The sequence below is a fragment of the Pteropus alecto genome, unplaced genomic scaffold (genome assembly GCF_000325575.1).
Source record: "Pteropus alecto unplaced genomic scaffold, ASM32557v1 scaffold92, whole genome shotgun sequence".
NCBI lineage: Eukaryota > Metazoa > Chordata > Mammalia > Chiroptera > Pteropodidae > Pteropus > Pteropus alecto.
Window position 1 is genome coordinate 14,358,948 of NW_006432447.1, and position 25,754 is coordinate 14,384,701.

The window sequence follows — 25,754 nt, forward strand, 5'->3', positions numbered from 1 at the left end:
TAAAATATAACATCAGGAAAAGAAAGAGTAGTTATTAAAGAAGTTGCCATCCTTTTGAGGAGGGGAGAGAAGATGAGTCAGAGTAATTATTATTATTTTTTAAATAATTATCTGACTTTAAAATTTTAGGTTATGTTATTTTTTAATAGAAAAAGACAAAATGAAATAACACATGATATAGTATCCAAACTCTAAAACATTAAATGTAGATTTATATTTTAAGAACTATTAAAAAAGTACTAGAGGAAAAAAAGTTTAAAATTTCGATTTATCTAAATACAGTTGTTTTTTAAGTTACGTATACTCACTCAAGTCTAAGGTCGAGGCAGTGTGCATGGGCTCAGCCATATGGATTAAGACCAAATGCATTCTAATTGGTCAGTGGCTTGTTAAATATTTTGAATATTACTTTTGTATACACCAGTAGAATATTTCCAAGTCCTTATTTTACCTTAATTCTTTTCTATCAATTCTCAGCTTAATTTAACATTCATGTAAAGCATTTGTTCTCAAAGTGTGGTCCTCAGAACAGTAGCAGCAGCAGCAGCAGCAGCAGCAGCAGCAGGCAGCTTGTCAGAAATGCAAATTCTCAGCTTCCATCCTAGACATATGGAATCAGAAACTATGGAGATGGGGCTCAGCAGTCTGTATTTTATAAGCTCTCCAGGTAATTCTGATGCATACTAAAATTTCAGAACCACTCATCTTAAATATTAGTGACTTTTCTCCTTCTTGAATAAATAGCCAAAGTCTAGATTTTTTTTTTAAGATTAATGCAGAATCATTTGAAGACTGAGCATTTACATACGTATAAATGTGAGCAAGGTATATTACCACACCCTCCCCTCCCCAAATTATCAAAAATTTCTTTTCTTAAAAACCAATTGTAAAAAAAGAAGTCAAAAATAACTAGGATACATGTGTAATTGGGAAGCATCTATCCAAGAAGGATCAATGCAAAATAGCAAATCAACCTTGGAAACCTCCATATAATTCTAAAACCCCATATAAGTGCTTTCCAAGTCCTTGTGATTTTTTTCTTTCCAGTTTTTACCTTTTCTCTCCAAGCTAATTATTGTTGCAACATGACCCACTGACTCCAATATTTTTACTTTTGTATTGAATGCTTTGCCATGATCCTTTTTGTGGGGGCTGAGGGTATCCCCAGCTCTATGAAAAAATAAGCTAAGCTGAACCCTGTGTCACAATTCTTATAACTTCACTATATAACAAATATGTATCTCACTATTTTGTTTGCATGAAACTGATTTGGTGTTAGTCATGTTCAGGTTCTTTCATTATGTACTTAGGGCTTTTTTATTGAGGGAAACGTCTCGCCAGCAGGCAAATAAAAACCACTCTGGTAAGCCAAGAAGAGAGCTTTTCTGTTACTCCACTTAACAAAATAGCTGAAGAAGAAATTTCAAGGTATAATAGTTCATTGTTTCACATTTGCCTTACTGCTGTGAATACATGCACCTTTCAAATTCTCTTACACATTGGGGGAATGATGTGATACAGATATTTTTATTCCTCAATTACATGTTCCATAAAGACTATTTAATAATTTAACTTGTGATTGTGTAGTTAACATGGAAGTAGATGACTACATTACAAATAAAAATGAAACTTCACTGGCATTGAGTCCCAAAGAAAAAAAACATGATTCAATTAAGAGTGTTCCCTTTGAGCTCATGTGATTGATGCCTTACTTTAAATGTGTTCCTGTCCCCTGTATTCTTCAATACAGAAATGAACGGTAACAGTCACAGGAACAGAAAAATAGAAAAGAAAAAAAATAATACCACAAGAGTAACGTGATTTTTATCCACTACCACTACTAACTAAAAAAAACTTCTAAATAAACATTTTAAAGGCAAAGAAAATACCTTGTCACTTCTGTGGTTGTATAAAAACAATCTCGATGGACTCATTTATCTTTTAAAAGCTTCTCAATTCATCTATGAACATCACGATTTCGAAACAATAAGTATTTAATGTTTTCAGGTATCTAATGTGAATGATAAAGTAGCACTTATTTAAGTGAGAAAAACTAATTTAATAGGTCCTTCCTGTTTTCTGTTGTGGAACTACCATTATTTTTATTTTGGGAATCCAAAAAGCTATTTCATTGACTTCTAATGGTAGGGTCCTGATTGGGGGACACCAGCTAACAGTGGAGCTGGTACACATCATCTGATGGAGCCAAAACAAAGACCTGACTCTGGCTAAGTTTGCTCAATATTTTTGGAAAGCTTTTTGTAAGCCAGAGAACATGAATGAGTTTTAACTCTAGTGATGAAAGAGTTCTTGTATGAAACTGAGAGAAAGCAGAAAAAACACTTTGCCTAACTATTCAACTAATGTTCAGTATGGCCTCACAATTGCCATAGTTTAATACTTCACTCAGCATGTGATTGTCAATTACCATTTAAAAGTTTGGGTACACTTAAAAATGTTGAATCTAAGTATGTCCGAGGTCAAGCTGTCATAGGTGTTGGTATCAGTAACAGATAAAAATGTTTTTATTTCCTGGTATAACATGCATGCTTCCTTTAAGTAACCCTCAACTTCCTCCTCCAGACAACCTACCTGTCCCACTACCCCTGCTACCAAGTCACAGTTATGTTTGTTCTCCGGTAAGAAAATTTCTTGCAATGTAGACAAATGAAGGATAGCCCTCCCTTTTATAGCACAAGAAGAAATAATTTCAAGCCTTTGTATGACTAGTTTCCTTTGCCTAGAGCACCTGAACTTGGCTGACAGATTTCTATTCATCACATGTCACCTTCTCCATGTAGTCTTAGATATGTCGGCATTATAGCACTTATGTCATTGCCACAAGAAGGGTTAAATGTCTGCTTCTTCTAATAGAGGGTGAATCTCTCAACAGATAAAGAACTGATGTTACTAGTCATTCTGTCCCTAGGTCCTAGTCTGGATCTCTAAATAGGTGCCTATTAAATGCACTTTGAGTTAGCTTCACATTTTGATTTTAAAATGGATGTATGCATATGGTGTCTCAATGGATTTTATATGTGAACAGGGTTCAACTTAATTCTCTGCTATTCTTTGGCACTTTGCCTTATCTGTTGAACACACTTCAGGGAATTTTTATGGCACTTAATGCTGGAAAAGCATCTGGCATAAAGACAAACTATTATTTTTTCTCTGGGAGAAGCTTATCACCAACTGCAAATTGTGCTGTTTACAGGAGCTCTCTTTGCATGAGATGTAGCAAAGGAATAATATGGAGATTGTTTCATTTTTTTAAAATTTTGATGAATAACTTACAAGTTTTTTTTTTTTTTTAAATCTGGGAAATGTAACGAGTAATTCCGGAGATGACTCTGCATTTTAAGATTTATATAAAAGACTGAATTATTTTAAACATACATCTAGAAATTTTTAGTACTCAAAAGAATGCTATTTCTCTAACACCATTTTTTAACTCTCAAAATGCTCTCAAACAATATAGAGAAATTAACTCTGACATCATTAACCCATTTTCCTCCCTGCAAATCTGCATAATAATACATATCCTGTATTTGCTGAAGAAGAGCGCCTTCCATTAGGGAAAAATGATTAAATTATCGATTTCTCCATAAACCAATGAAGGGCTTCTTTCAGTAGGTTTATAACATTTCTAATTTCTAATTCATAAATCTGAGAATTGTTTTAATTGTTCCCTTAACGAACTTTCAAAAGATCATTTCTAAAATATGCAATTGTTAAAATATGCAATTGGGTCCACAAAATAATAATGGCTTCTATCTGGGCCAAATGTTTTGTCTTTGTTAAGCATCATAACAGTTTTCTGAAGCACTTTGGGCACACAGGGAAAAGCTGGAGAATGAGACTACAGATAACCTCAAGAACCTAGATTAGGCAGAATCCACCCTTATTCCAGTCCTTTAGCTGTTCATTCATTCACAAAGGTCTCACTGACCTGTGGCCAGATGCTACTGAAGTAATGAGGACAGAGTAGAAAACAAGTCAGACTGATAAACTAAATTTACAAATAACTCTATTAAAAATACCATAGTAAAACGGTTTGAAAAGATATAAAAAGTATTTTCAAGTCCTATTGCAAAAGGTTGTTAAACTTCATATTACATCACAAATATCTAGATAATCAGGAAGACAAAGACACCAACCATTTGAAAAATTGGCAAAGGTTTCACCTAATTCAATGAGATAAATTATGTCAAAGTACCTAAGGCTTTTGGGGATATAATAAAGACTCAAATAATGAGAATAAATGTCCATTTTTTGGTCAAAATAAAAGAACACAAATGTTCATCTATATAAATCAATTTGATGCCTAGGTTAGAATCCCGAATATGGACAAACACTGTGAATGAACTGTGCATTTGTGGGCTTAAGAACAAAGGAAAAGAAAATGCTTTTAAAGAAGAGAAGCTCAGCTGACTTGACACTACCTCAGAACATCCCTTTGATCAAAGAGGTCTGGAGTGAGATATTTCATGGGCAAAACCTGGAGAAATCATCAAACTTCTCAAATAAAGGACTTAGGAAATATTCAAAGGATAGAAAAAAGCTGTTGTTATTGTTGTTGTGAACTTTCATATAAGAATTGTGTTAGCAAGGAAGAGTTATAATCCCAAGAGCTTAATGTTTAGAGGAAATGTGAACAATCAGGTGCTAACAGCACAGTATCCCCCAGGAACGTTCAGCAGTCATTAGTAGAATTTTGTCCAGATGGTTTTTTCCTGGGTGACGCTTGCAGGAAGAGTCAGTGTGTCACAACTGCAGTAAGGAGCCCCTGCTATTTCTTTACACGGTGGATATTTATGTGAGGCATTTATTAAATGTTCATCTGTGCTAGATTCTGTGCTGAAGGCTTTTTATGAATATTCTCACTTATTTCTTATGAAGACCTATGAGAGAATGACATGGGCATTTTATAGATGAAGAGACTGACACTCTGAAAGCTAGAACAACTAAACCACAAAGTGAAGGCAAAACAGGGCATGTATCCAGTGGAAAACCACCTTATTATGTGACTTAATAGTGGCTCACCTTGTACAAGACATAAGACTAAATACTGCATAGATATTAAGCTCATTAATGAGAAATGACTGATTTATGTGGTCGATAAATCACAAAATTTCATTGTATATTAGGCCTATGCTTTACACATTATTAGCATCATTCTATCTGAGGTTTCACTTAGTTTAATTATTTCAATATAAGCTCCAATGAATTAATGCTGATGTTCTAAACAAAGTGTAGGAAACCATGTGATGTTTGTTTATATCCCAAAATGTGAAGGCTTCAGGCATCAGAAAGTATCACTGGGCATAAGTCAACTCTTGCAGAGGGCCTCGTAGGCTAGGTTAAGAATTATGTTCTTTACTCTTTGTTCAAAGGTAAGACCCTTTGAAGGTTTTAAGAAATACAGATACATAGATATGTTTGCATGTTTTTTATGAGGTCCCTCTAGCAGGCACAAAGAGGCTAGATAAGGAGGGGAAGGGCAAAAATGGGGAAAGAGAAGAGCATTGGATTATTACTGTAGAGATCCAGACACTGAAAGCAGAGAGAGGACTACATACTTTTGATTATTATGTAAGTTAAAAATGTCAAGAACTGATGGAGAATCTTGAGGGGTGGTCTCAAAGATGCCTCACAGGGTTTTGCTTCTTGCAAATGTATGATTGGAGATTCCATTTCCTAGAATTGTTGATATTCAAAGAGGTCCAAATATTTGAGGAGAAATCATGGGTTGGGTTGGGGTATGTTGAGTTTGAGGAGTCTTTAACAGGTCTAAGTAAAATGTGGGCTATGTAATTAGCTATATGGTCTGGAGCTTAGAGGTGAATTCTAGGCTGTAGCTATATTGTGGAGTTATCAGCAACAGATGGTAACCAAAGCCACTGGGAAATGCCATTTGAAAGGCAAATAAAATATTTTTTTCCTGTTTAACCACTGAAACACAATCTTTAATCAGCTGCAACATTTGAATGAATGAACTAAAACTCCAACTGACAGTGTATGAGATAACATATTTCCAAATTCTTCACTGAGCTAAAGTATACTTCATCACTTAGCTTTTTTAAAAAGTATTTTCTTAAAGTGTTTAAAATCTTCAATTTCAGCCAGAGAATGAGTCATTCTCTTTTCATCTTCACACCAAAGTAAGTTCACTAGAAATAAAAGACCCATTTCTCTCTGCTATATAGAATATTATATCTCAGTATTTGGCCTCCAGAGGCTAGATTCATAAAAATAAAAATTCTATCACTAGAGCAGCAAAATGAGGATTGGTAAAGTCTGACTATAGAAGGCTACAATGAGGTAGCCTCCAAACCTGACAGTTGTTCCCTCAGATAAAATTGTAGTGGATGGAATTAGCCATTTACAGGAAACTTATTAAAGGGTAGGTCAAAAGCAACAAGGCAATAATCAAGGGCTGACTAAATATAAAAGAGAGCTGTGCTTAATGAATATTATTAACATGTCTGAAGTAAGACTGTATTAGTTGAATAGGTTTCATCCTGGCATCTAGAAAAAGGGAATTTAAAGATTAATGTCATATAGGTTTCTTTCTCTCCCCCTGATAAATATAAGAGGGAAAAAAAAAAAAACAACTAATGCCATCTGTCTCTGTGACGACCAAAGGAGAAAGAGTTTATTTTATAAATTATATTTTTATAAATTTTATAAGTATAACATTTAAAAGTCTCAATAACTATAAAATTTAAGCACTCGGCTTCTACATGTGAAGAAATAAAAAGCTACGACTTAGATTACTAAAACTAAAATTCTAGGCTATATTTTTTTCGACATTTTCAAAGTTAATTTTCAGTTTTTAAAACAGGCATTTAATTTCAATTTCTGAGGGATGGTATCAAAGCAGGGGCTTCATCTGACATGTTTTTGAATAGTATTTGTGATTAACACTAAAAAATGTCAAAAAGTTTTCTAAGTAAAAATTATTAAAACTTTGACTTTATAAATATGAAGAAATTTCTAACCATAGGATTTTTGATGATATTATTTGAATCTCTAAATTGTTTGAATTTATCAAGGTCAAGTAAATTAACAAAATTAATGAACATCTATATTTTCATGACAAGTTGGCTATTTTGGACCTAATCTTAAATACAGAAGTTGTCTAAGTGATGCTTGTTAATATCACTGCTTCCACTGCACAAGCCAGCAAGAGACTTCTCCCCTTGGGCATATATTAACAATTTACTTTTTTGCAGACAAGTGCACAAATATGATTAGCTTTTGCAAATTGCTCTTTATTCTGTTACTGGTAAGTAATTTTTATATTATTACAGTGTAAACAGATGCTATTTTCCACTACATATTCAGCTGTAATGAGCTAATTTAATGTGTTAAAAACAACAAAAGAACTCCAAGAATGATTCAGTGATTCAAGCTTCATGGAAAGCAACAGAAAAATCAAGCGCAAAGTTTGCAAAATTATTCCAAGGTTTAGTTTTCGATAAGGAATTGTGGAGCCCCTGTTCTCTGAGGTTGTTTATTCAAAGCTGTGTTTTCACCTTTTCTGGGTGAGTCCTGTAACCAACCTTCCAAGTGGAAGGGTTCCACAGGTTCCTCTGCTCATTGTGCTCCTAGTTCCCAAAACACCCATTATTAGTGCAACTCTTTTATATTAAAATTAGATTTATTTATTTATCTGTTCATTTAAATATTTATGTTTTCTACCAATGCATATGCTGTGGGGCATCCCAACATATGGATAGGCATTTCAGGAAGTGGAGCCAAAGAGGAGATGAAGAAGATTCAGTAATGGAAATAGAATAAAAGTCTGAAGAATCTGGTATCACAGAAGCCAAGAGCCTTAATAGCTTGTGGAAGGGAATTGACTACTACTGCCATGTCAGGTAAAAAGAGAACACAAAACGTCCATTGAATTTTGCAACATGTACATTGTTGATGATACAGGACATGATAATTTGATGCTTAATCAATTAATTGGAACAACAGAATTTGGAAAGGTAGAGAATAAAAGATCTGAATACTTGGTCACAGAGTTGTCAATTCAGGTGGCTTCCAGATAAAAACTCCATCCATCTGAAACTGTCATTCTGAACTCAGCACTATTTATTTCCTTGTTTTATTTTGCTAATATGTTTCCACATTATAAATGTAGATCAGCAAATAGACCTGCATTTTGAGTCTATCATTTCTAAAAGCACAAAAATCAGCTAATATTTTTAAAAACATCAATGAGTTACCTTAAAATACTTTTTTTTGTAAAATCCATCAAGTAGAAAATTTTGAAAGTTGAAATAAAAAGAAGAAATAATATAAAATAACCAATATGCAAATTAATCAGTATTAATCCTTTCAGATTTTTAGGGATTTTATTCTGTCAGTAGGTGCACAGTAGGTGCTTAATATCTATTTGTTGAATATTAATATACTTGTATACAAAAATGAGATCACACTCTTCACTGTTACTTAAACTACTTAATGCAATTATTAATATACACTCCACATTTCTATATTTGATCGAATTTTTTTTTAGATCACATCTTCATGATGATTTTCATTCTGAAGGAGAGGGGATGTAACTTGGTACAGTAAGCAACAAGATAGAAATGTAAAGGCACAACTTCCAATTAGTCTCCTAACTTTATTCATATATCCAACATAAATCATTTCACCTCCAGTATGAGATTTTCCTCATTCTTAAAATGCAGCATTTGTACAAAAGGTTTTAATCAGGTTATTGAGTGAAATGATTTATTAGTTACTTTGAGAGTAAATTTTTAGATAAAGAATCTCAATTATCCATGGAAATATTAACTTTAGGCTTTCCTCTACAGATTAATGTTTTAAATTGGCTACCCTCTATCTTCAATATCCTCAATGTCTGCAATGGCTATGATTTGCTAAATCACCAAAACCACATGGAGTATAGTGCCCGACAACCAGAAATGCTCACTACAGAAAGATGATATTTAAGAGAAATAAACGCCTATGTTCCCTAAGTCTCTCTAGTTAAGGGTCTATTTGTTACGCAGCTTAGTGTTAATATAACTAGCACATAATCTTTCCATAGATTATCAGGTGAGGAAAAAAGAATTTGGAGTTGCCCTGATAGTAGAGTAGTATGCCCTTATCTGCACAAGATATGTTCCAAGATCCACCAAAGATGCCCAAAACCGCAAGTATTTCCCAACACTATATATATTATGCTTTTTCCTGTACATATATATCTTTTCACTTAAAAGAAACACTTTAAGGCTTCTCTTTGACATATCTAAATTGCTAGCATCACTACTCCTAAGCTTTGGGGCCATTTTAAGTAAAATAAGAGTTACTTGAACTTTATTTATACTACGTTTTTTCCTATACATACATACGTATGATAAAGTTTAATTTATAAATTAGGCACAGTTAAGAGATTAACAAATAATAACTAATAAAATAGAACAATTACAACAATATACTATAAGAAAAGTTATGTAAATGGATTTGAGGCCATTATTAAGTAAAATAAGGGTTATTAGAACATAAGCACTGTGATATTGGGACAGCTGATCTGATAACCTAGAAGGCTACTAAGGGACTAACAGGTGGGTAGCATGTACAGCATGAATATGCTGGACAAAGGGGTGATTGACGTCCCAGGTGAGATGGAGCAGGATGATGCTAGATTTCAACAGACTATTCAGAACAGTGTGCAATTAAAACTTATGAATTGTTTACTTCTCAAATTTTCATTTTAATATTTTTGGAGTGCAATTGATCACAGGTGACTAAACCAATGAAAAGGAAAAACGTGGATAAGAAGAAACTGCTGTTACAGCTACCAAATATTTTCCAACTAATATATTCTATGTTCTGTTCAAGGAGCTTAATGCAAAGATCATAGTTTCCCTCGAAATTAGATATTATTATATCCATTTTACAGATGATAAATTGAGGTTCATAATGTTTAAATAACTTGCTCAAGGTCCATAGGGAGTGAGCCAAACAGGAAAGATTCGAAACTAGGTCTTCCTGTTTCCAAAGCCCACGATCCTTCTATCATACCATGAAGAATTTTTCAAATATTTCTGTCTTCAATGCAGATATTTAACAAAATTAAAAAAAAAAAAATGACCCAGGAAGGGGAGAAAAGATTTTAAAAAGTATATTTCTGATAAAACAGATTCCTCACCTTCTTCTATGTCCCACTGTCTTTTACCACAGAAACTAAACAGAACATTTTTGTAATATTCTAGCTAGTTTCTGGGGTACAATATCAAGAACTCACAGAAGACACTTATTTCTTCCTCTTGGCACACAGTTGAACTATGCTACTCTCATACTTAAGTGACTGTGTGATTGAGTTATAGACAATGAATGTGAGTGAAAGTGATCTTCAATATATCTAGACTTGGTTTACTAAAACTTCCCAAGCATAATTTTCCAGATTCTCTCCCCTTTTACCTATTTGATACAAACAAACATAGCCACTTGGAAGCTACATATTAAAGATGTTAAACCAACGAGATGGAAAGGCCTGGAATCCTGAATCACCACTGAGAAGAGATGTGCCCATGAATGAAGAACACATATTTTGGATTTTACATAAGCAAAGTTTAAATATCTATTATTAGAGCCATGATACATCTGTTGATTGATTCATAGGACAGCAAGAGTTACATTAACCTAATGACTGCATCTACCTTCTTATTATGCTTTAAATCTAGAAAAATACAGAGTTCCCAGCCAAGGGAAAGAAGAGAGAGTATGTGAGCAGAAAAGCACAATTAAGTGTTCAAAATTTATTTTTTAGCTAATCTTTGCCTAAATGCACCACAGTGCTCTGAAAATCTACATGTTCTGTGATCTTAAGAGAAACAGGAAATACAATATATCTTTGGGCCTCTTTGGGTTTTGGATAGCCTAGACTAAAGAAATACCTAGGAGAGGGGCTGAACCATAGATCTGAACAGACTCAAATCACCCTTACTATATAATTCCTTGTCATTTCTTAATAAGCCATTATGGTTGGCATACCCAGTTTCCCCAAATGCTCTCTTTATCTGAAACCAAAGGCAGAACCATGACTGGAGGGTTGTCTCAGTCCTTCATCAAAGCCAAGGAGTGTGTGTCTTCTTAGACAATGCAATGGAATTTTAGTTTCTGACATCCTATTTGACTTTGACAGAATAAATCAAAAGACCTTGCTCCTGCTAAAGAGACTGTGCAAATGATTGATGAAACTTCGTAAGATTTTAATATCATGCACTTCAAAAATAAGTACTACTTTTATTTCAGGAACCCTTTAAATCTGTAACGTTTTATGTTTCTTCATTTTTCCTGGCTGTCCTCTCACATCACATACTTAGAAATCTTAAAAATATAAAATAATTTACCTATGTCTTTTTAAAAAATCTTTTCAGGAAACAGATAATCTTGTTAATCTTTTTTCAATCTTACATGCATTTCATCTATAGATCTCAAGTTCCTTGTGCAAACATTCAGTCGTTTTTCTCTATCTTCAAGTGAAGGAGATAAGAAACATTGCCTTGAGATAGGTGTGTAAATGCAAAAAAAATGAATAAATTCTTGTACAAATTTAATAAAATCCAGGAGATCACAACACCAAGTCTATGAGCTAAGCATTAGGCATTAAGTCTTCTTCTAAGTAAGATGGAATGAAATTAAGTTTGAATTTAATCATCCTGAGTTTAAATTTTAGCCTTTCAATCATGAACCTTAAGCAAGTTACTATTCTCCAAACCTCAGTTTTCTCATTTGTGAAATTATTATAGAAAAGGTTATTTTTTACTTTGTGAAGATCAAATTAGAGAACCAAAACTTCAGTTCCTTGGACAAAGACTAAATATGAATGAGAAGTTTTGGAGTCTCCATCCTGGTCTTTGATTTACTTAATCTCTATCACAATAGAACCCTTTTTTACAACAGCTAGCTTTTTCTGCATCCAAATCTCAGATTCATACCCCTTTGGGAAACTGAACTAACTGCCCCTAATCAGGTCTACATTACACTAATGGGAAGAGAAAATAGTAGTAGTTTTAGTAAGGTAGAAAAAAAAGACATTAAGAGTGTTTTCATAACTCATAAGAGGTATGCTAAAACAGACCCTCATCATGAGGGGGAAAATAAAGTTTATTTTATGGGTACTTCATTCTAAGAAAGCTGAGAAGTCTAAGTCCCTCTTCCAGACCCCAGAGGACACAAGATCTAAAGTTGCCCTTCTCTACAGCAGTTACATCTAAAGGAAAACACAATGGAGAGCTGACTGAGAGTCAGCTCTGGTGGAAGTTCAGAGAGAATGACTTGCCAGAGCGGGGGTAATACACCCAGAGGACAGTAAAATAAGAAATGAAGAAGAGGGGATCAGGGAGGAAGAAATCCCTGATTCCCATCCAAAGAGACTAATGGATGACACATTATGAACTGATCAATGACTAAATAGAAGAGGTAAAGAAAATTGTGAACATGCAATATCAACTAATATTTGATATCCTTACTAGCAATGGGCTAGATCTTCCCAACCTTACGTTAAAAGCATAGCTATGTTCTTAAAAGTTCTTGCAAGGTAATCATTCTTACTTGTATGTAAATACAGAATAGAGAGGAGTTGCTCTGCTATAAGCTAGAAGTAGAAGGAGATGGGAAAATGATCCTCAACTTCTTGGTCTTCTGCCCCACAGATGTTAGTTGATTTCTCTCCTGATAGTTACTGAGAACTTCCTTTGGAACCATAGAGACTCAAGGAGAAGGGATAGATAAAAGGAACGCTCTCATAGGTACCTTTCAGTTAAAATGTTATATGCCACTATTATAATACATTTGAAAAAAACAGGGAGCAAGATACATTATTTCGGAAACATTCTCTTTTCTTCCTCGAATATTTTAATTCTTGTTAAATTACTTGAAATGACATTCAAAATTTATTTTTTCTTTTAATTTTTGGTATGATAATAAATAATGTGCATTTTCTTGTTCTGTTTTTTATTTTTTTGTTTTTAATTAAACACTGGCTTGACTACCGTCACAGTTTCAACTCCCACTCTCTCATTTTCTCTATAATCCAGAGAAATTTTCTCTGTCTCACTTTTTCCCAAGACCTTTGAAAAAAAAAAGTGGAAACAAAATCACCATTCAAACTGCCAAAAGATGCATCTTTCCTTTTGAGGTGGCGAAGGAAAGCACTGTATTTAATGAAATGCATGGATTTCGTGGTCAGAGGCCTAGTTCCAATCCGAGCTCCACCACTTGGGAGAAGGGGAATTTATATTGCCATTTTAAAGTTGAAGCCTCTCATTGGCAAAGCAGAAGCAACAATGCAGGGTTGTTTGTTTGTTTTTTCTTGGATCAAATATTAAAATCCATACTGTGTACAAAACTCTGTGCTAGACACTAGGGCTGTACTGGTGGAAAAAAACAGACTCAGTTCCTGCCCCTGGTGAGTGTGGTATCATAAGGATTAAAGGAACCCGTGAATCTAAAAACATTAAGTTCTCAATATATGATAATTATGTCTACTATTGCTCAGGACACTTTGATTATTTTGACACAGACAATCTTGGAGAAGGTTACAAGGCTTTTAGGTGATTTCAAGATTTCCATTTAAAAAAGGAGCGAAAAAACAATTTGCTTTCAGATGAAGTATATTCCTCCCACACTGGATTGACATTAGAATGACCAAAATGTATTTATAAGCACATGTGTATGAATCATATTAAATTATCGGCATTTGGTCATTTTTTACCTATAAAATGAGCAATTGCATATGCCCCTTCTAGTACGTCAGCAGTGGGGGAGGGGTTTATGAAAAGATGTGTGTGGGAAGGAGAACAGAGTGATGAATAGTACATGTTGCAAAAAATTCAGTCTATTCAATATCATATTTAACTAAATATAGAGTTCTGATAATTAAATTTTAAGATATTCTTAAAAATGAAACATTTTGGCTTTCTTCTGGCTATAGTTCCAATATGAATAATGATAAATACTTTCAAAATGAAAATATCTACATCCTATATCTGAAACAAATGCAGGTAGCATTTGTACAAATTTTATGTGTCAGTTGTCTACAGTATGATAGTCTAAGTACATATTACAAAGAGTAATAGATGCAGCAACTTTCGGGGTCACTTTCCTTTTCATGTTTCTGTTTATCCTCCACCAATTCACCCCAGCATATATTGAGTTCATTCAATGCTTACTGAATGCCTTTGGTGGCCAGAAGCTATCTTGGTACTTCACATGAGGACATAAATCAAAGCATTTAATAAGACAAATAGCCTATAAAATTCATTATTTGACACTCCAAAATATTACTAACCTCTGATTTTTAGAGTTTGTGCAACTGTTTTACAGAGGTCCAGAAATTCAAGGGTTAAAGATCTTGTGACTCAAACTCTGAGTCTGTATTCCGTGAAGATGGATATAATCATTGCCATAAATTGATAAGTTATGCATACAGCTACAGTGACAAACAAGGCCACAAGCCATCACAGGTCCCTGGAATTACTGATGTACTACCAAATCTCCCGTGGCCCTCACCCAGGAGGCTGCAGCTCTAAATCTTCCCAATGGACTGGCAAATAAGCACTTAACCATTTAACATGAGTACAGGAAGTCATTTCATCATTGGCCTGTCGCATGAATTGCTGACACAAGAAACTTTACCCCACTTAAAAAACCACAAGTACCATGCGACTGCTTATCAGTTGGAAAATACGTGTTGTTTTTTTTTTTCTTTTTTTCTTTTTTTTGCCCATGCTAACGGTCTCGTATTTGAGAATAAAGGCCAGTTCTTTTTGAGAAACATTTTGGTGCCCTAAGCATTTGAACTTCACTCATCCTCTACTAATCTTATAGCAGTAAACTTTTCGTGAGTCTGTCAATGGCATATAAACTTATTTATAACTACAGCTGTGTACTTATTATCCATCTATACGACGCCAAATGCCAACTGTCTGAGGCCTATGCAGCAACTCACTGGATACCATTTTCGAAAAATGTTAGGTCAAACCTGCATTTATTACACAAGATCTTGTGGCTTTGAATTAGAAAGCAAGAGAGAGAACCCAGAATCAACCTGTCAGTTACTAAGTCAATCTATAAATTGCTCTCGGAATTAATTTATATCATTAATTTATTAAAAAATAACTTAATGACTATGCATGTTCAAAGCTTCAGCAAAAGGAAGAATTGGCCAAAAGGACAGAATACACTGGCAGTGCCAAATTAACACTTACTTATTTAATTGAGAAAGATGGAAGGAGTATTGGACATCTAGCAATCCCTGCCACACACATATAACTTGTGATTTTTGAAAGATACTGAGTATGAAAAAATTACTATTTATATGCCAATATTGAATATAAAAAGGAAAATTGACTCTAAATAACTATTATGAATCTACTGCTTTGCTTACAATGTCCCCTTTAATCCTCACAGACATCTGATTTGTGTTATGTTATCATCTTCACCGTACAACGCAGAATCTGAGATTCATAGAAGGTAAAAATCTTGCTCAATCTCACATCACTAATAAGCACTGACACAGGATTAGCCTGATACAAGTCTTTTCATATCAAGAGCTGGAACAAATAGTAATCTGGAAAATAACTCCTTTCTCATTTGAACTTGCATTGAGGATTAGGTACAAACCTGAAACAATGGTCTTAGTCATTTATCAAGGGATCATCCAAAGATTTGAACAGATTGCTCCAATCGCACTCTAAAATGTTTACTAAAGCAGGCTTAATATAATCTTCCGTCTCCCACTCTCCAATATCAAACAAAAGGTGGTTCAGCTCTCTGACACAAAGAAACTGGAACTAAGCTCAACTTACTCAACAGCAAATCATTCACATGCTGACCAGAGAAGGAGAGAGCTGGAGTAGTGCTTTTACACATGCTGCTCACTCAGATAAGCACAGCTGGGCTGAGGAGACCTCTTTTCCTAAATTCTGTTGCCAAGTTGAATTTTATGATCTTCACTGGCAGATGATCAAACGCAAACTCTTAACTTACAGCCAAGTTATCTTACAGCAGCTGTTGGAAGAACTAATTTAGAATGCAAATCTAGTCCTTAATCTATGGGAAAACTGTTGTAGTGATGGATGGCTTTTGAAGTACTGGTTCACGAAAGACACTCCTGATGCCCTCTAGTATTACAGAAGAAGAAAGACTTAGGTGCCATTTGTTCTCTTTTGAGCAATTGCCCCTATAGGGGGAATTGCAGTCACATGGAAAGAAGGTCCAGGTGTTTAAAATCTGTCTCAATTCTCTTTTCCACATAAGTAAAATTGAGGCCAGAAGACAGATGTATAGACTAATTTCAGATAATGTCTTCTTAGTATCCATAACTCTACTTCTTTAGGCTAAATCATTTAAAGGACAAGGCAACTGGGAGGAAACAATCTGCCTAGAATGCTTTGTGATGTCAAGAAAGTAGAAACGTTTGCACCTGTCATTGATCCTGTCTCTACAGAATGCTGTTACTCTAGCTATTATTTATCAGTTAAAGTTGGCAGTCTTTTTTTTCTTTTTATTCATGTAACTGCCAGCTAACAGTGACCTTCTAGAATACCTAATATAAGAAGAGTTCACTAAATCATTCTACAGTTTTGATCCTCATCTCTTTAGCTGAACAAAATCTTAGAAAATAGTCTGTCCTGATTATTAGGAAGTTTCTTATTATTCCATTGAGTTACTAAAGAAACCTAAGCTTGTGTAATATCTATGAAGATCTCATCCCTTGGCAACTGTCAGAGTTAACGCAATAGAAAAAAGTACGTCTCTATCTGTTCCTGTTTTGTTAGGCATGGAGAATGAGTCTTGTGGAACTGCAAATCAATTCAAAGAATTCTTAGAATAAGAATAATGGAAAATCGCTATAATAAGTAAAGAATTAGAAAGAGGAAAATATATCCATTTTATTTATTTATTTTTTTGTTCTTTCAGCTTGGCTTTGTATACAACAGAAAAACACTTGCAGCTAACTCTGATAATTAGACTAGAAACTCTCTTTATCCATGATGTGCCTCTAACTAGTCACTCTCACATGTGCTCACTGTTTCACATGAGCCAACATACACAAAGGGAAAACCAAATCAATCCACTAATCATAGCTGTTTGTGGTCCTGCATTTCTCTGACCTTATCCCATCATTGTCACCTCTAGTTTTCTTAGATATACAGCTATCTATTTTAGTCTGCGGGTGGAGAAGGCGGAAGCTTCAGGAATTATTAGGAAAATATTGTGAGCTCCCCACAATCACAACAGGGAGCTGGAGCTGGAGCTGGAGATGGAGATGGAGTTGGAGCTGGAGCTGAATCGATTATGTTTAACAAATATTCCCCTATGTTCTCCAAGATTAGGCATTGTCAAAGCCCTTGATCACCTTAAATATTATTGATGATCAAACAGTGGCAACTTTTCTGAAAATACAGTACACTTCTATTTCATTTACTACTGCCCAAGTTGACATGTGAGAATCTACATAATTGGATATTTATCTTATTTGTTGACACAGTACAGATAGAGGAGCCTAACAATATGTTTGGTGTTAAGATACCAAGAAAAGCCCACATCCACTGTGAAACTATCTAATATCCATGGACAGACCAAATACTATGATGTCAGGAAATAAAGTAAGTTCACAGGGGGGAGGACAGTATTCATTCACCGAGGATGAACAGGGGAAAAGGCAGCTAGTTCCATCTTTCCTAGGAAGGTCTCCATTTCATGTCATGGGGTATGGGCTTTTATGTGTGAGTAGAAAAGAGGAAGAAGAGAAATTGGGAGAGGGCTGAAATATAAAGATTGGGTGAAATAAAGCTTGGATATATATATAACTGGTTAACATCATGATATACATTTAGTCATCAATATGTGCACTCAATAAATATTTACTAAGCACTATATATTAAGCACTGCTCTAACTACTTGGATAAAACAATGATCCAAATAGGCAAAAATCTTTGATCCAATAGAGCTTACATATTAATTGGCAGTAGTCAATAAATATAATAAATAAGTAAATTATTTAGTATATTAGGAGGTAATTATTCTTAGGAAAAAAGCCATCAGGTAAGAAGGGTAGGGAAGACAAATTAAAATTCTAAATATAGTGGATGTAGTAAGCATTATGATGTGGTACCATTTAGGTAAAGCTTAAAGGAATCATATCATGTACAAATCTGAAGAAGAGTAACCAGGCAGAGAGGAGAGTCTATGCAAAGGCCTAGGGGTAGGAGTGAGCCTGGTATATTCAAGATATAGTAAGGGCAGAGCTGGCACTAGGTTGGGGTAAGTGGATTATTTACCTTGGGAGGAAAAAATTAAGTGAATATTAAAAGACTCAGTAATCAAGATGAATAATATTTTAACTCAATATTTAAAAAAAAAATTGAAGTTAAAGCAATAAACAAAATCCATGGCGAACAAAATATCAAAATTTTAAATAAGACAGGATCTGACCCGGCACTTGTACAACTCTGCCTCACTCGTCTGGCTCAGTTTGAACTCCTAGCTCAACTTTTATAAATTTTATAAAATGTATTTATAAAAATAGGCAGCCAGCCTATGAGTCAGTTTGCCAATTTTATCTTTTTAATATTGCATTTATTATCTGTCTTAATTACTGAGTTTTTCGGCCGCCCTAAATTTTGCATCCAAGTGCCTCACTTGCCTCATCCCAGTCCCACCCCTGCCAAGGAGGCCACTGTGGCTGCAGAGGAGTGAGTGAGGACAGAAAGAGTGAGAGAGGTAGAAGAATATGAGGCCAGAAAGGCATTGGGAGGTCACATTTCATGAGGCTGTGTAGCCATTCTAAGGATTTTGCCTGTCAATCTAAGTGAAACACACCACCATTGGAAAGTTTAAAACAGATAAACCAACTTACATCTTTACACTTACACTTTTAAAATGATGAGTAGAAACAGGGAGAATGATTAAGAGGGATGTTTATAATAATCTAGATGAGAGATGATGGCGGCTTGAACCAGAGTGGTTAACATAAAGATGGTGAAAAGTGGTCACATCCTGGGTATATTTTGGAGGTAGAACTAACAGGATTTGTATAGTATTAAACATAGGTTGTGAGAAGGAAGATGAACTAAAAAGATGGAGTAGCCATTATCAGAGAAATGCTGTCTATAGAGCAGGTTTGAGGGAGTAGGCCATGGCTTTCAGTTTTGAACATTTTAAATTTGAGGTATATGTTAGCTAACCAAGTGAAGATACTGAGTGAGCAGTTGATATTTGATGATGAAGTTGAGAAAGTGATTTCAGCTGCAGATATAAACATGGATGTCATCTTGAAATTTAGATATTTCCTTTCTTCTATCTCCAAATACTGAAACCATTCTTATGTGGACTAGAAATGAAAACCTTTTATAGAGAATACATCTCTTCATGAGATGGGGATATGTTAACTTTGCCTCTTTCAATATTCTTCAGTGGCCTAGGAGTTTGTTTAAAAAAAGAAACTGGATTCTGTACAAGAAACATCTTTAATAGAATCTCTGTTTCCACTGAGGTTTTAATTTTAGCTTTTTTTTTTTCAATTTAAAAATTAGCAACAAATTAGAGGAGATGATATGGTCAAAATTTTAGTAATCTGATCCCACCACAAATGTGTCACTTCCCAAAATCTGCATCAAAATTTTCTGCCAGCATGTGAGGTGCTAACAGAATTACAATATAACTAAACATCCCCACAGTGGAAAAATTGGAAAGAGAGAGAGCAAGGGAGAGAAAGAGAGAGAGGGACAAAGACAGAAACAGAGACAGAGAAAACTCTTAAATTATTTATTTAAAATAATGGTCTGTCATTTCTTATCGGTCTCCAATAAATGGTAATAAAATTTTAGCCAATCTGTATGTTTTATGAATATACAAACATGGCTGTTTAGACTGATTTTCAAGGTTAATCATTAGGTCATACACTGTGACTACTGTTTAAAAGAATAAAAGGCATTCAGCAGGCTAAGATGATAAGTTCCTTGTGACAAACCATTTGACTAGCCTCTTTGGTCTAAAAAGAGATTAACTATTTTGACCTATTCTTCATGGCAAGATCCAGTCTGCTGACTGCTAAAAAAAAAAGGCAAGAGTGGTTTCTGCAAAATATTCACATTAATTATTAAACCTTCATAATGACAAAGTACCTTTGACAAAATTGATCAGCTCCTATCCTGGGAAGATTCACGACCATAGATATACCATGAACCAGTTTGAACTCCTAGCTCAGCTTTTCAAAATCAAATCCCATTCGTGTGGTTTGTTTCTACATGGATCACTTCCTCATCAAGTGATGCCATTTACTCTTGTTTTTTTTTCTTTTTAAACAGATTAAAGTAAGAACTAATAATATCTAAATACTGATATCAAATGAAAACTGCAATCTCTTTTTGTTGTCCTATTTCACTCAAAAATAAAAATATATCTAAAGAAAGTATGGTACATATATATAATGGAATATTACTCAGCCATAAGAAAAGATGAAATACTGCCATTTGTGACAACATGGATGGACCTCGAGATAATCATACTAAGTAAAATTAGCCACACAGAAAAAGTTGACAATCACGTGATATCACTTATATGTGGGATACAAAGCTAAAAGCAACAGATGAACTGGACAAACAAACAGAGACTCATGGACATGGACAATAGACTAGTGGTTACCAGAGAGTAGAGGGAAAAGGGGAGGGGGGAGGTAGATGGAATAAAAGGGGTCAAATATGTGGTGACAGAAAGAAATCTAACTATGAGAGGTGAACATACAATGTAAATATATATATGCCTTACTGTTAATATGTACAGCTGAAACTTACTGGATTTCATTAACCAATGTCACAATAAAAAAAATTAATAAATTTATTTCAAAAATAAATAAAAATAAAAATAATAAAAATCAAAAACCAAAAATCAAAATATATCATTATCACAGGAAGTCCAGCCATAGAAGAAATTTTAGGTTTCTCAAATTAATCGTTTTAATAGTGAAGCATGTTATCCTATAATTTCATATTCTATTCAGTTTTCCTTATACTTTGCACTTTAAATGTTAAAATACCTTTTATATGTCTCTAAATTATTGCTCCAGATTTTAAGAAGTCATAAAACTATCACGAAATACAAGAGAAAAAGAGTGTCTTTGTGTAATACACACAGGACATATTAAATGTTTATTTAATCAGACATTTATTTTAAAGACTTTATGAAATCAATAAATATTTTACCATGATAATGCTCTATCATTACTCTAGTACTGCTCTGAAAATACTACTATTTTAAGAAATATGAGTTGGCTTAGAGAAATAAGAACTATTTTTACTGCATATAACCTATATTACAGACACAGCTGAGAGTAATGCTGACTGAGCAACTGATTTTAAAACATTTACTTCTCTTTTAAACCATGAAGACAGCTAGTTAGTGTTACTTAAAATAAGATGAAAATTAAAGATAAATATTCCCTAGCCCAAGTAAAAACATAAAACAAAAAGCCTAACTTAGGAAACCATTAAAAATCAACAAAATTAGACTTGCAAACATTAGAGTAAAACATATGCTAAACTGTTTCTTACAGAAGTACTGAATATTCATTGAATTATAATTTGTGTGATTTTAATTTCTACAATAACTACATTAAGAATAGGAAAATGTTAATATGAAAATAAGGAAACAATAGATCATAAGCTACTTTTTTTGCAATAAGAAGGCAAAAGCATGATAATAATAACAATAAAGTACAAATTATCAACCAGATTTTGAAAGCTATTTCAGGAGAATATTTTATATGAGAGAGCAGCAGATAGAGTCAAAGACAGACATGACAACTCAATGAGACCCAAATGTAAATGATAAAGCCATTGACAAAAGCCTTGAAGGAAAATACTTTTCCCATCGAGGGATGATTTCTACTGGCCTCCAGGTGTAATATTATGTGCACTGATGAGCTGATCAACAGTACAGAACTTCTACCCAGCTGTAATCAAGAGTGATTGATGGTTGGGACAAAAAAGTTGATTATCATGACAAGTTCACTGATGCAGAGAAAATAAGCTCTGCTTGGGAAATGGATAAAGCCTGTTCAGAGACTACCTTCTGAAACCTTATTTATAAGGGAATCTAAGAGAAGCTTTAAAGTTGTACAGACAGACCGTATAGTCCAATAAACCTGATAAGAATAAATTTGCTATACATCAATTTCCACAGGTTTCCTACGTAAGAAATTTAAAAGCTCCCAATAAAAGTGAACCATAATTATGTGGCCAATTCTTAGAAGCTCTCTTTCTGCTTTTGAAAGTATCACTGAAAATCATATATGGACAGAGAAAATTAAACCCTCACAGCATCCCATGCCTCCATTTGCCCTCCTCAGCTCCCTCTTCACATGGAATGAGTTCCCCAAATGACTGCAACCTTTACCACTATCTGATTCAATTTACATCAAAGCACAGATTTAGACTGAAACAACAGATCCCAGAGGCAGTACTTTGCATTTAAAATGGGTTTTGTCAGTCTATGGCCATGCCACCCTGAACACCCCTGATCCCATCTGATCTCGGAAGCTAAGCAGGGTCGGGCCTGGTTAGTACTTGGATGGGAGACCACTTAGGAAGACCTGGTGCTGTAGGTGTAAATAAAATAAAATAAAATAAAATGGGTTTTGTCAGGCTTGAAAGAGGTGAATGTGGCCCAGAATCTTGGGTGTCAGTATGGTGTTCTAAAACAGTAGCTAGATTATGGAGACAACCATAGAATATGAAGGAATGCATCCATTGTTTCAGGTTCCGGTTCTAAGGTCACAAAAGAAATTCCAGCAACATGACCCAAATGTAGTATGCAATTTACAGTATGCATTTCATTCTCCTTTAGCTCGCAATGAAAAAAAAAAAAAAAAAGCCACTCCAAACCTAGTCGTCATAAGAAACTTTGAGTGTGAAGAAGGTAAAATGAGTGTGTAGGTTTATTTCACCTTATAGAGATCTTTGGCCATATGGACACCTGAGAAAGGTAATGTATTTGTATTTCATCACAATTACTCCAGTTAATTAACACAGAGACTAGGACTCAGCAGCAGAGAATACCAAATAGCAACTATTAAGAAAGGCAGAATACAAGGGACCATGAAAACCAAAATGGCTCAAGAACAAACTAATACGAATTACTTTTTTCCCCAATTCCTTTGCTCATCTGGCCAGGAACAAATCCTTCTATTGTCCTAGTTTCCAAGACTATGGTGAAAATGATAATTTATTAAATGTTGAAATAGACTAGAATAAAGTAGAGCAAAAAGAGCAAGGGTCCTGATAGACAGTGACTTACAGTGAATAGAAAGGGATGGACAAATTTTATTTTTGAGATCTTCAACTATTGGTGATCATTAATCCAGTTTCTGTTCAGTTCCTACAAGTATTGTTAGTGCTAAGTAATACTTTGAGAAATGAATATAGTTGTAAAAAGACATATAAAATAACAGGTGGCATTTATATTAGAGATGTATATCAAGCAATTTCTGGGCAACTGGGTTACATCAAAGATTTTATTCCATGGCGAATAAAGGCTTCATTAGTCAGACAGTGACGAGGTAGGTTGCCGCTGTGCTCTGTAATCATAAAGTTAAAATTGGGGATTTATAACTAGGCTGATTTTTAAAAAATAAAATAAAATAAAAAATTCAGAGGTCACTACGTGGCACACTTTCAAAATCATAAGCAGCAGTTTCTAGGCTGTGCTCAAGTCTAATTTCACTTATTCACTATATTCACCTTTCAGGTCATGTGAATTTTCATTTTTAGGTTTTAGGGAGCCAGCTGGTTAGGATATATATATCCTGCTTTGCAGAGGGGAAAGGCAACCTAAAATTCCATTTTTATCAAAACACAGCAATTATTCTAAATGCCCTTAGTAAAGATGAAGTCAGATCATCTCAGAGATTCCTGTTTCTACCTTCATTTTCTTGTCATGGCAATAAAAGAACAATGTTTCTTGTCTTGAGCATTTCATTCATTTATTTAGTCAACATTTATTAAGTGATAGCTAAGCCTTACAGAGCTTTCCTAACATGAATAAGCTCCTCACCACATCTTCTGGGGACACGTGGACAACATTTAGTTTGTTTAATTGGAAACATACCTCTTACTTCACCAAGTTGTACCTTCCCCATCACATTTCTTTCCTATGCTTTGCCCATGCTTAACCCTCTCCTCAAAACCTTTGCATTTAACAGGTGGCATTTGATGAAATAGGCTCAACACAGGTTCTCTTTTTCTCTCTTCAGTTCTTACTACGATATTACTGCCCTTTCAGTGGTTCTCGATTTTGAAATGTGTTTTATATTTTAGGTATCTGTACTACTAGCAATCTAGCTAAGAGTATATTACTGGTATTAACCTTGGTCAACTTCTGTGTTGTGTGTAGAACTTAAGTGATCAATTGTCTTAGCTGAAAATTGTCAGCAGATGCCAATGTGAGTCTCAAAATAAAGTTCCCTTAGGAGATGTCACTTGAAATGGTAAATAAATCACTATGCTGGAACTTAAGAGCTTTGTTCCCAGTTCTTCCAGCTGTTTCAATAGCTTAGAGACCTTGAAAAAGTCAACTAAATATTTTGGCCTTTGGTTTATCCATTTATACAGTCTATAAAATGGACAGAATGATTTCCTAGACATCTCTAAGTCCTAATATACAACAATTCTCTGAGGTGCTCGCAGCACTCCATAGAAATATAAACATATCTTTGTTTAGTGGGGGTTATGTGTGTAGCTACTCATCTAAAATTAACTTTCTCTCTCTAGACTTTCGAGGTCAACTTTTCCATGTCTAGGAGAATTTGATAGAAAAGCGAGCTTCATTATTTTGTTTTTCTTTGTTTACAAAGGAAAGAAGCCCAAAGAAATAAAGACTCTTTTATAAAGATTTCTCTTTTCTCAGTCCCCACTCTTCATTCCATCTACAAATGAAACTCTGAAATATCAAAGCCTGATTCAGAGAGTCTTAAAATGTCTCAATGTTGAAGTTTTATTTTTAAAAGCCTGCCAAAGAAGTACACTCCTTAAATAGATTCCTGTGCTCTTGAATGGCTCGTTTTCTCCTGAAATATCTAGCAGCCAGACCCAATATTTCCTGCTTGGTCTTTCTGTTCAAGTTTTCTTTTCTGAGAATTCCTGACAAAGCTGTGGGCTCCATTTAAGAAGTAGAAGGTAGTGAAGCTGAGGGATGAAATATGGCCCAAGTGCACAGTCAAATGTAATCCTTCCAAAGAGACATCTCAGGCACTTGTTTCAAACTCAGCTACAATTCACAGTCCATCACCACACACTCCACAGCCAGTTCCTCACACAGGAGTAACCTGACAACCCAGCTAAACCTCATCAGGTCCCAGACATGCTTCCTCTTTTACAGAAGCCAAATAGCCCTGTCACAGAACTACTTTTGAAGAGGAAAAGCACCCAGTGGGAAGGCCAAGGTGCACAGGCCAGGCCAAAGCTCTCGATAGCTCTGTGAGTCCTGGAGACTAATAGAGGACACTCTCTTATGAAAGAGATGTTTCAAAGCTGCCTGGAAATTTAATTATAACTGGGTCCCTCACATCCTTTGGGACTTAGCAGTAGCAGCAGCAGCAGCAGCAGCAGCAGCAATAGACTTGAAGAGGTTGAGAGTTTTTAATAAATGCAGCTTTGCCAGGGACAAGTTGTTACTGCAGTTTTTAAAAAGTAAAAGATTTACCAGGAGTAAGAACCTCAAATTAA

The 25,754-nt window shown here is 34.6% G+C and overlaps 1 protein-coding gene and 1 non-coding gene across 6 annotated transcripts in view; one reads left to right on the forward strand and one right to left on the reverse strand.

Moving 5' to 3' along the window:
- Nucleotides 1-25,754, reverse strand: part of ZNF385D (zinc finger protein 385D) — a 269,512-nt gene that overhangs the window by 82,284 nt on the left and 161,474 nt on the right. The gene's annotated exons all lie outside the window — the stretch shown is intronic.
- LOC112475961 lies at nucleotides 22,521-22,639 on the forward strand. The gene has a single exon (XR_003044937.1). It is a non-coding gene; the product is annotated as a 5S ribosomal RNA (ribosomal RNA).